General features: G+C 42.9%; 1 long non-coding RNA gene across 1 annotated transcript; it reads left to right on the top strand.

The window, feature by feature from the left end:
- The first annotated feature begins 5,236 nt into the window (after window positions 1-5,236).
- LOC146344476 (uncharacterized) lies at window positions 5,237-10,562 on the top strand. Its single transcript, XR_014792227.1, has 4 exons — window positions 5,237-5,392; window positions 5,683-5,725; window positions 6,561-6,669; window positions 9,043-10,562. It is a non-coding gene; the product is annotated as an uncharacterized LOC146344476 (long non-coding RNA).
- Window positions 10,563-10,811: the final 249 nt, after the last annotated feature.

Below are 10,811 nucleotides of genomic sequence, written 5' to 3'. Positions count from 1 at the left end.
TGACAAACTAGAGTGTGTCCAGAGGAGGATCACAAGAAGATTAAGGGGAGACTTGTGAGAGTGCTTTTCAAATATCTGAAAGGCTGTCAGGCAGAAGGTGGAGCAGACGTGCTGCAGAGGGCAGGACCAGAACCAATGGGTGGAAATTGCAGGGAAGCAGATTTCAACTATACTTCTTAATGCAGGGGTAGATAACTTCAGCCTGTGGGCCAGATCTGTCCCTCCTGGGGTCCCAATCTAGTCCTCTGGGGTTCCCCAGATGGCCTTGCCCCTGGACACACCCCATTCTTGCCAACCGCCAATTTGTGGTTTCCTTGATTTTGTTCGACCCCCCCCATTTTGCCTTTGCCCCCCCCACTTTTGCATTTGGCCCCACCCACCACTGGAATGCAGCCTCCAAGAGTTTTCCAAAATTGAATTCGGCCCTCTAGCTGAAAGAGATTCCCCACCCCGTCGTAATGATTAGGAGAAACTTCCTAATGGTTTGAGCTGTTTGACAGGGGAACAAACTGCCTTAGGAGGTGGTGGGTTTTCCTTTGCCGGAGGTATTTAAACAGAGGCTGGACAGCCATCTCACAGGGATGCTGCCGTCACATCCTGAATTGCAGAGTCTGCATTGAACAGGGAGTTGAACTACATGACCACCAAGGTACCTTCCAATTCTTTGATTCTATAGTTGATTCCGCTTCCTTTTTAGCATTCTCCATTTTCACTTTCAACTCCCATGGTGGAGAAATCCACCATGGATTCCAACGAGGCCGGATTCTTTAGAATCCACCCCCCCGGAGTCTGTGGCGGAACGGACTGCTACATAAATATTTATGTAGCCTGTCATGGCAAAGAGCAGGGACGCAAATGGCGTCTGCTACGCCATTTGCGTCCTTGCTCTTTGCCATGATAGGCTACATAAATATTTACGTAGCCTATCACGGCCAAGGGCAGGGATGCAAATGGCATCCGCTACACCGGACGCCATTTGCGTGGCAGCGGCTGGAAGTCCAGCTGCGGACGGGCCTGGCTGGCGGCTCTGTGGACTCGCCGCAGAGCGGAGCCAGCCAGGGAGGATTCCGCAGGAGTGATGGATCACCTCCCCCCCCACGGACCCCCCCCCCAGCAGACGGGTAAGTAAGTAAGTTTCGTACACCCCTACTTTTCTCTTTCTTTTTTTCTTATACCTGATGTCTTTCCAGTGCCAGGTGAAGATATTTTATGTTTCCAGACTTTTTAGCTTTTAACTTTTGTTGTTCTGTTCATTTGGATACTGCTTTTACAGAGTTGCTACTTCTAGCTTTTTTTTTAATGGACTGGTTATTTTATGATGTTTTTGATATTTTATTGTAAACCACCCTGATAATGCATTTGAAGGGCAGGGTATACATCTAAATAACAGATAAATAAAATAAATAATGAATCCTCAAAACTGGGAGCAAAATGTATGTGTGTGTGGGCAGGGGGAGATAGGATTTCTAACACAGTTTTCATCACCCAGAAAATAGGAGCTTACTAAATGGGGATGGGAGGGGGGGAATCACACTGATTGTGATACTTATCAAGATCCAGCAGGCGGCAATATTATACAGAGAGACAGACAGAGAGAGCAGGAGCAGAAATACAAACTCAGCAGATTCTGCTCTCAGTGACCACACCAAGGACTTTAGCCTCATGTAATGACAAGGAATTTGTATTTTCCATTATTATGCAAATATATTACCTAAACAGTGAATCATTGAACTGGTTCACATAAGGCAGTGTAAAGCCTTTCAACAGTAGAGGAACATGATTGCATACCTGTTCAGCCTCTCGGCCTCTCTGATATCCACATGTGAATATAACTTTTTTGTTGCATACTCGAAGAGTGCCTTGTCATACCCAGTCCAGTGGAGCCAAAAGTAAGGCGAGCCAAAGGTGTATACAGGAGTAAAGAACCAAGTCTAATGATGAGCAAGTTGATCTGGAAGCCTTTATATTCTAGGAAAAAATACAGTTTGATGTGGGAAAAATGTAACAGAAGCATTTGAAAATGTTTTCACTCAGAATTTATAGTTGATTAGCATATCCAAAATCTGACAAAATCAAAGCATGGGAACGCCCTCAAATTTCCATTTCAACATGGCAGCCATGTGCTAATTTGCACCTAAGTGTAATTTCTCATTAAATTTTTATTTTTCAGTTTTATAATGTCCCCGTGACTAGTAATTAATTGTTAAGGTCTAAGAAATAAGCACTATAGGACCAGGAACATGATATTGCATTTATTATATATAATATACATAATATAGCTAACAATAACCTAATACAGCCAAGTTAAATAATGAAAATGCTTCCAGGCAAAACAACTCCAATGAACCTATTCATCAAAATCACTTTCTTCATACGCCACTGTCAAACCACTGTCACATTCATTCAGTTGGCAGTTTCCACGAGTGGCTGCGGAAGACAAGTCATTGCATTGGCATCTACAGCAGAACATCAAGCATCCTGTTACGCAGTCAGACCTAATCATTCTCAGAAGCGATTCAAGAGCTGGACCCATGTCAGACATTTTTGGCCAGTACATCTGATCTTTCAGTTACCAACCCCAATCTTCAGCATTGATTGAGTGTTGCATTGATATAGTAGCTTCTACATTCTGTTTATGTGCCAAATTCTCCAGAAATATCAGTGTAAATAAGTACATTTGGAACTATATCAATGATCAGCAAGAACACAACTGTTGCTTTTACCACATAGTCAGAAGATGGGTCACTGTGAATGGCTTCCATCATTCTGGGCCAATTTGGTCTTTTTGATGTTTTGAACAACCATGATATCTACTACAGCATATCAACCTTACTGGTAGTGCTCATCAACACAGGAGTTCTTCATATTTGAAATTCTTCAACAAATGTTTTGCTGCTCTGTACTTGTGAATATCAACTTTAAACATGGTCTTCATGTCATTGTCAAGTTTCACCTGCCTGGAAATAACTTCATTGTTTTCACTGCAGGTGTGATAGCCGCAATCATCCGCATACCATGGAAGGGTCTTATCAAGGGTGCACATATTATGGTCTACATCAGAGGTGGGCAACATTCAGAGGTCTGGGGCCATTTTCGACCCAATCCATGGGGCACTCCCCAAGGACCAAAATCCCCAGTTTGCCAGCAAATTCAGCAGCATACTACTCCATAGCACTACAGTGGTTAAATTTAGCTTGTTTCCAAAATGGCTAAATTTAAAGGGCAAACAAACTAAATTTGGCCCATTTGGTGCTCTGTAACTGCTATAAATGGGTTTTTAAAAATTGTCTTAAAACAAAATTGGGAGGCACCAGCTGCTGCTGCTGGTAGCAGCACCGAGGAATGGCAGGGGACTGCATACCACCCATGAGTCACATGTTGCCCATCCCTGGCCTACAACGTCTGAAGCTAGAAGAACAGACTTATGCTTTGATGTATGAATGAAATCAGTTCCTTTGACAGTGGAAGCATTGTGTTCAAATCTTTTAATCTCATTGTATGATGAGCAAAACCCAATGGCATAGAGAGTATCAATCAGGTACTAAAATTATGATGCAACCGAAAAGGAGCAATTATGGCTTGTGGCTGCATGGCTTGCATGATGCTTTGTCCAACTGAACCAATCTTTTTGGACACATCTTTCCCTACAAACAACTTTGTACACAAAAGCTTCAGACTGGGAGATACTAAAGTGATTGTTCCCCAGTGAGATAATTTAGATTGGGGTACATATCTTTAAAACTTGACAACTGAGACTTGATGTCACTTCTGATGGGTTTTGCTGCAGTTTTGATTGTATATATCTTCTGTAGATTTATATAACATTATTTAGACTTTGCATAGTACTCTTGCAGGATAATCAGATGTTTCCCTTAATGTCACCACTTCAGCCTTACCACTTTCACTAAATATGACAATTATTTAGTGAAAGCCCCCACAGTGTTCTATAAGCTTGTGTTTGATGTGTCTTCTGTCATATACTTGTGAATCCCCTCTTCAAGCAATGAACCCATCAGTGATATGAGTTATGCAACATTCAGCTGTTCTTCATCTTTGCTTCTAAGTACCTATATGTCCTCAGAAATGTTATATGCTACTGTTCATTACTTGGATATCCCACATTCAACTTTTTGGCCAGTTGTTCATTACTTGCATACTGTTGAGAGGTTTTTCCCATTGCAAAAATTTGTGCTGCAACTTTGATATACACAGTCTGCAGCATGAAGATTAGACAAATAATACTGTGTTCTTCCTCTTACTACAAATGACCATTTGTCACAATGTCTCTTACAGGTAGTTTTAATGGTTTCAATGAACTCACTTGTCCTTACTTTTATATATTCTCTTTTTGCCTTGTACGTTGATGAGAAATCAACATGCATACCACAAAAAAAACAGTCTGGTTGACTATTTAATGACATTTGACTTAAACTAATACTTTTTAGGAGGTACTGTTCACATTGCAGTGTTTTTTCCTATATTTCATATCTTTTCTGTCGGTAAACAACTTCCTGCATGTAACGTGCACTTTTGAGCTAGCAGTTGCAGATTTGCACAGCCATATGCTTTGTTTAAGCTCAAATACTTTGGCCACCTAATGTGAAGAGAAAACTCTCTGGAAAAGACCCTGATGCTGGGAAAGACTGAAGGCAAAAGGAGAAGGGGACGGCAGAGGATGAGATGGCTAGATAGCATCACCGATGCAATGAACATGAACTTGAGCACACTCCGGGAGAGAGTGGAGGACAGGAAGGCCTGGCATGCTATGGTCCATGGGGTCCCGAAGAGTCGGACACGACTGAACGACTGAACAACAACAAATGCTTTGTTTGCAGAATCAGTTCCTTCAGCCCCCATTTTCTCTTAGTGTTGAGACCTCTTCTTGCAGTTTTAAGATTTCTTTACAGTTTATGCAGACTGCTAACAACCCAGCCATTATTTTTTTTAATCTCGGGCAGACAATGAGGCCCTCAGCATCTCTCAGATCTGTCCTTGATTGGATGGAGGTGAAAGGCCTTCAGTTCCTTGCTTGCTGGCTCCTGTAGAGCTGCTGCCTCAGGTTCTGAGGTACATTAGGGGGTCCCCCTGCTGTCTCCTTTGTTCTCTGTTCTCCTCACTAGATCCCCTTTCCTCACTGGATCACACACTCCCCCCTCTCTCTCCAAATCCTGCTAGATCCCTATGGCTCCTCCACAGGGACAAAAAGCATTCCATGTAGGAATCCACCAGGGGGCCATTTTCAAAGCATTACATATACTGTAGGATGACTAAAAGAACATATGAAAGCTTATATGAGATATTCAACAATATTAAAATATAATGACAATTTAACCAACATTTATAGTGTTAGCAATTAGGTGATGCAACAGTCTTTTTCTGCACACCTTCACAGGTAAGGCTCAGACACCACCACATGCTTTTTTGGGATTGAAATCTCTGTGGGTTTACATAAATTACTCAGTGAACTCTGTGAGGTATCAGCTGTGCTCTGTTCATTACACTTAACTGCAAATTAGCACATGGCTGCCATTTTGAAATGCAAATTTGAGAGTGTTCCCGTGCTTCAGTTTTGTCAGACTTTGGATATGCTAATCAGCTATCATATCTGAGTGGAAAACACCTTCAAATGCTTCTGTTACAATTTTGCCCACATTCAGTGCCTTTTTTCCATACCTTTCCTAGGCCTTTATAAGGATCAGAGAATCTCTCCGGACTCGCGGTGCAGGTATGACCCTGACATGCAGCAACATAAAGGAACTTCCTATGGTGGGGAGGTGGAAGGCCATTGCTATTTTGAGAAGTTAGTGGTGTACAGATTCCCTTGCCCATGTCTAGAGTTCCATGTGGGCCTGTTTATTGAGCTGGTTGCCTATGCCTTTTCATTAATTCCCAGGGCCAATTCTGTTGACGCTGTATAGCTCAAAGGTGGTAGATAAGCCTCTGGTGAAACCTCAAGTTTAGATTACTTGTTAGCGGAGTAACTGGGATGGGAGTTACGTTATCTGGGCTGGGCGCCTGCCAGTTGTTGGGTCTGGTTCTTTTCCAGTCTGGAGGAACGTATATAGATCTCTGAGACAGGTGTTTTGAATCAGAATCTCAACACAGGCTGATCGCGAAAGTGCTGTGTAAAACCAGGCCATTCCTTGGAATTGTACTTGCTGCTGTGAGGGATTCACAGCAGCGGGAGGGGTGTAAGCATTATACTCTTGCTTTTCTTCTTGCTGCCATTATTATACTACACTGTTTTACTCATTGCCTCATTAGCTTGTTTTTGATTCATAAACTCTTTAGCCTTCACCCATCGGTGTGCTTATTGCCTCCGAATCCTAAAAACAGAACCATTGCCTCTTGGCAAAACACCGTAAGAGGGAGATACATAAAGACAGGAACTGATGTCTGAATGGTACAGCAAGACTTTTTGAACTTGTTGGCCTCAGCAAGGAGACCTCTCATTTATTTGGGCTCAAGTTCAGGGAGCAAAATGCCTTGAGCTGGCACTGTTGCTGGGTCCTGTTGGTGCAAAGAGCCTTTCTTGACTGATCTGCCTGCTCTCCCTACAGCTCCCTCCTCTAGCCAAAGCTCTGCAGAGAAAGCTACACTGACACTCCTCAGTGGGCTGAAGTCCTGGCAGGCCTGATCCATGTAACTCTTATATGTGTTGGACTCCAGGTGAGTATTCAAACATTAATACTTGAAAAATATGGGGGGGGTCTTACCAAAAGTTAGGAAAATGCCAGGGTACAATATCCCTTACAATCTAGAAGTGGCTTTTTCAAGGTACAAGAAAAATATTGTAGAAGAGGCTGATTTATTAATTGTATTTACTATTTGCTGCAGAGATATGTATTGCTTACCACTAGGGATGGCGGAGAATTCCGCCACGGCTCTTAGTGAGGCCGAATGCCAGTGCATTCGGCCTCCCGAAATCCGTGGCAGAACGAAGCCCCCCTGCCCCGCGAAAGGCACGTGAAACAGAGCACCTACCTGGTGCCATTCGCGCTGCTTTGCGAATGGCGGCCGCATCTGCAATTTTTCCTGTGATAGGCTACGTAAATACTTATGTAGCCTGTCATGGCTAACGCAGGGACTCCATTTGCGTCCCTGCTGAGGCCGTGATAGGCTACGTATGTATTTACATAGCCTATCACGGCAAAAAAAGTGTACGCAAATGGCGGCCGCCGTAGCCGCTGCCATTTGCGTTCCCTTCTTTTCACCATGACAGGCTACATAAATATTTACGTAGCCTATCACGGCGAAAAAAAGTGACGCAAATGAAAAACAGACATTAGAATGCATAAAGAATTTGTTGATGATGCATGTAAAACATGTAATAGTAAATAAATAAAATGTAGGATTAGTATTTCAGACCATGGGACACTGCAATCTTCTGTGAATCAGCATACTATATTAAGGCTTATGGGAGAAGGCAACAGCATTAGTGTATTTAATAGTAGTTGCTATTTATTAGTTAGTGGAATCAAAAATATTGTAACATTGACCTGTCTTTGCATCTTTTGATCTGACTGTTCAGTTTGTATCTCTTCTTTCTCCTCTTTGTTTAAGTTAGGATAAAGAACTTTATAAGACAAAAAGAAATAAGCATAGTTTTATTGTATAAGTTCATTGAGCTGCAAAGCAAGAAATAAGAGAAAGTACATTAAATATCTTGCTATTGAAAAAATCCCTCCTTATCATTAAAGGAGGAATAATATTTGCCACATGGTGGTGCCAATCCATGCTACTTCAAATGTGCAAGAAGGAGTTAAGGCTGTGGCATTACATCCATTCACGTTCCTGAAATCAAATCAAACTTGGTCGCCCACCTAATACTGGGCCACCTGCCACAGTATTAGGTAGGCAACTTGTGCACCCAGATGCAAGCCTGACAACTCAGACAAGCGTGGCTGTTTACAAGCCCTCAGATACCAAATGTGAGGCAAACATTTGACAAATATTGGAACATTCTGAATGTTCATGGAGTACTCAACAAAAGGATTTGAAGAGAAGAGCTTTTAGGACCAATGTTGATTCTGGTATCTTTGGGCAGGATCCAGTGGGGCCCTTCCGCATGCAGCCAGGCCTGCTGGGCCGGCCCTACCACTGGCGGCCATGATGGAGCACTTCCAGGGGCAAGGCCCAAAATTAGAGGAAATGCTTGCTTCTGGAAGGGGTGCGACTTGCCCATTCCAGAAACTAGCGTTTCTGCTCGTTTGGGGGCTTGCCCCTGGAAGCGCTACATCGTTGCCTCCAGCAGTCAGGGCCACATGCATACTGGGGCCGGCATGGCTGGCTGCACGCGGAAGGCCCCCATTGGATCCTACCCTTTAATTGTCCAAATAAATCATCATGATATTAAACAGGTGCTTTGACCTTAAGTTTCTCAAATTCCTAGCACCCATTCTTAAAGCAAAAATGCTGAAGAGCACTCACTGGTGGAATGAAACAGCTATTTGAGTACTATTGTGTTATGCAATGAATGTCTTGAATTGTAGCAAGAAGGTGGCACAAGATGACTAAAAATAAAAGGAATTTTTTTTATGTGGATGAATAATTTTTAGAGAAATACTAAGTCATCCTTTCACAAAGAGAATTAGGAACGAGGAACAGAGGAAATTGTTTTCTTGTTTTTTCCAGATCATTAACAAAATGCAGGTGTGTCGTAACTTCCATAGACAAGGGTGATAATATCTTAGGGATCTCTGAAATTCCCAGTAAAAACATCAAATCAGGGCCAGCCCAAGACATTTTGTTGCATGGGGTGGAACAACAAATGGCATGCATCCCCATCCAAGTCTAGGTGCATAGTACTCAAGGCCCATGAAGGGTGCTTCCCAACGAGGCTTTTATTGCACAATCACCCTGGCTTTCTTCACACGGAGCTTTTATCCTGAGATTGAGATTGCTCCTTCACAGAAGTTTGCGGGCTCTTTACATGACGCCGTGAGCCTCCAGGGCATCTCCTGCACTAAATGCCCTTTGTTCCGTTTTTAAATGGATCGCAGATAATGAGTTATCAAATTACCCCATTGTGTTCTGCTTCAGTTCCCTCTGTGAAAAGCGGAAAAGCGGCAAGAAGAGGAGCGAGATCAATGAAAGACAATGGAAGACTCAGATACGGGGAGAAGGAGGGGGAAAGGGGAGGGGGGAAGGGAAGCGCATGAAAAAGGGAGTCATTGTGATCCTGCATTTAAAACGGAAGCAGAAAGCCCCGTTTAAATGCAGGATTTTATGCTGGTGTAGAGATGCCCCCTGTGCCATCCCTGGAATATTGGGGGTGGGGGCAAACATCATCATCTTTTTGTAGCCCCCCCAATGCTTTCTCACTGCTTCTTCCATCTTTTTTCTTACCAGAAAAACATTGTTTAGGAGGGAAAGACGGAACAGGTGCACAGTGCTTTTGACTATTAGCGCTAGGAGCTCTTCATCTGGAAGCAGCCCAAGTTATTTTGGCACCTGAGATAGGATGCCCCACAGCATCTCTCCTCCTCTGGCAGTAAAACTAGAACAATAATAAATTAAATAATTAACAATTTCCTGGCATACCCTTTCCTGACACCCAAAATCAACTGACCGAGGTGGGTGGCCACCTCATTTTGCCTAATGGTAGGGCCAGCTTTGGGTCAAATTGTATTCTGAATCATGCATAAAAATCATAGCTGCATGGCGTGAAGAAGTGACTTTCAAACTGTGTTCCAGCAAACCTTGAGAATTCTTGGACACTTAATAGGGGTTCTGCAATGCGATTATGGTAAAATGTTTGACCCCACAGGTAAAATTAGGAAAAATGTCTTGTTCGTGTATTTGTGCTTTGCTGCACTCTGATTGTTCTCTGGAGCTAGTATACTCAACAGCAGTTGAGTATACTAGTTTAGAATTAAGTGACACAAACTTATCCAGGGGCACAAACTAATAATAAAATGCTTTGGCCTTTTCCCAACTGCATCGCTGTCTGGGGACATGCAACTGATGGCGGACTCCAGTCTAGACTCTTCTGGGGAGGAATTTGCTAGAATGTTTCAGTGGAAAATAGTTGGAGAGAAGCTAAGAGTTAAAAAGCAGGAAAAACTCTTTGAGGGGAGCTGAGATATACATTGCCAAATGGGATGTATGTGCCAGAAACAGCCCCTCACAACGTAGTGAGAGTTAGGGCGAGGGCCACAGTATCCTATGGCTCCTGGGACTCCATCCCTGGGACTATAGGGTGGCTAGTCCTTATATGCTAGTGACCTCAAACATCACAATCCAAGGTGATGGGCTTAAGGTGCATCGGATGAAGTGGGCAATAGTCCACGAAATCCTATGCCAGAATAAATGTGTTAGTCTATAAGGTGCCACAAGACGCTGTTGTTTTTGATTCAATAAACTAACATGGCTACCCCACTGGAAATGGTTACATATTAAAGGGGCTGCTCTCAGTGTAAATACCAAGGGAGCATGTATAGTTTGAGAGAGAATTATTTGTCCGTCTTTTATTTCCTGTATTTGCTCATGAACTGTGGAACAGGTTCTTTTGCTTATCTTGTTATTGTTAGAATAATTGTGTACTCAGTAAAATTTCATTTAAAAAGGAAAAAAATAACCCCGTCTATGTTGTTTTATGCTTGGGTTTTTGCAATCCTGCAACACTATTGAAAGGAATAAGGAACTAGTTTTTCCCCATCTTTGCTGTAATTGGTTTAGCCAGGGGATTACTAGGGGTTGGCCCGTAATAACAATGGGACAGGAATGCTGGAAAGTTACACAGGGCCATGGAGACCACATAATAAGGAAGTTGAATGTACAGGAGTGCCACAGTTGTTTCCTCCTGTTGG

Source organism: Heloderma suspectum, chromosome 5, assembly GCF_057233095.1.
Source record: "Heloderma suspectum isolate Gila_16-S chromosome 5, 16-S_ref, whole genome shotgun sequence".
Taxonomy (NCBI): domain Eukaryota; kingdom Metazoa; phylum Chordata; class Lepidosauria; order Squamata; family Helodermatidae; genus Heloderma; species Heloderma suspectum.
Note: the sequence above shows the minus strand (reverse complement) of the source record. Positions and strands in the feature narration are given on the sequence as shown.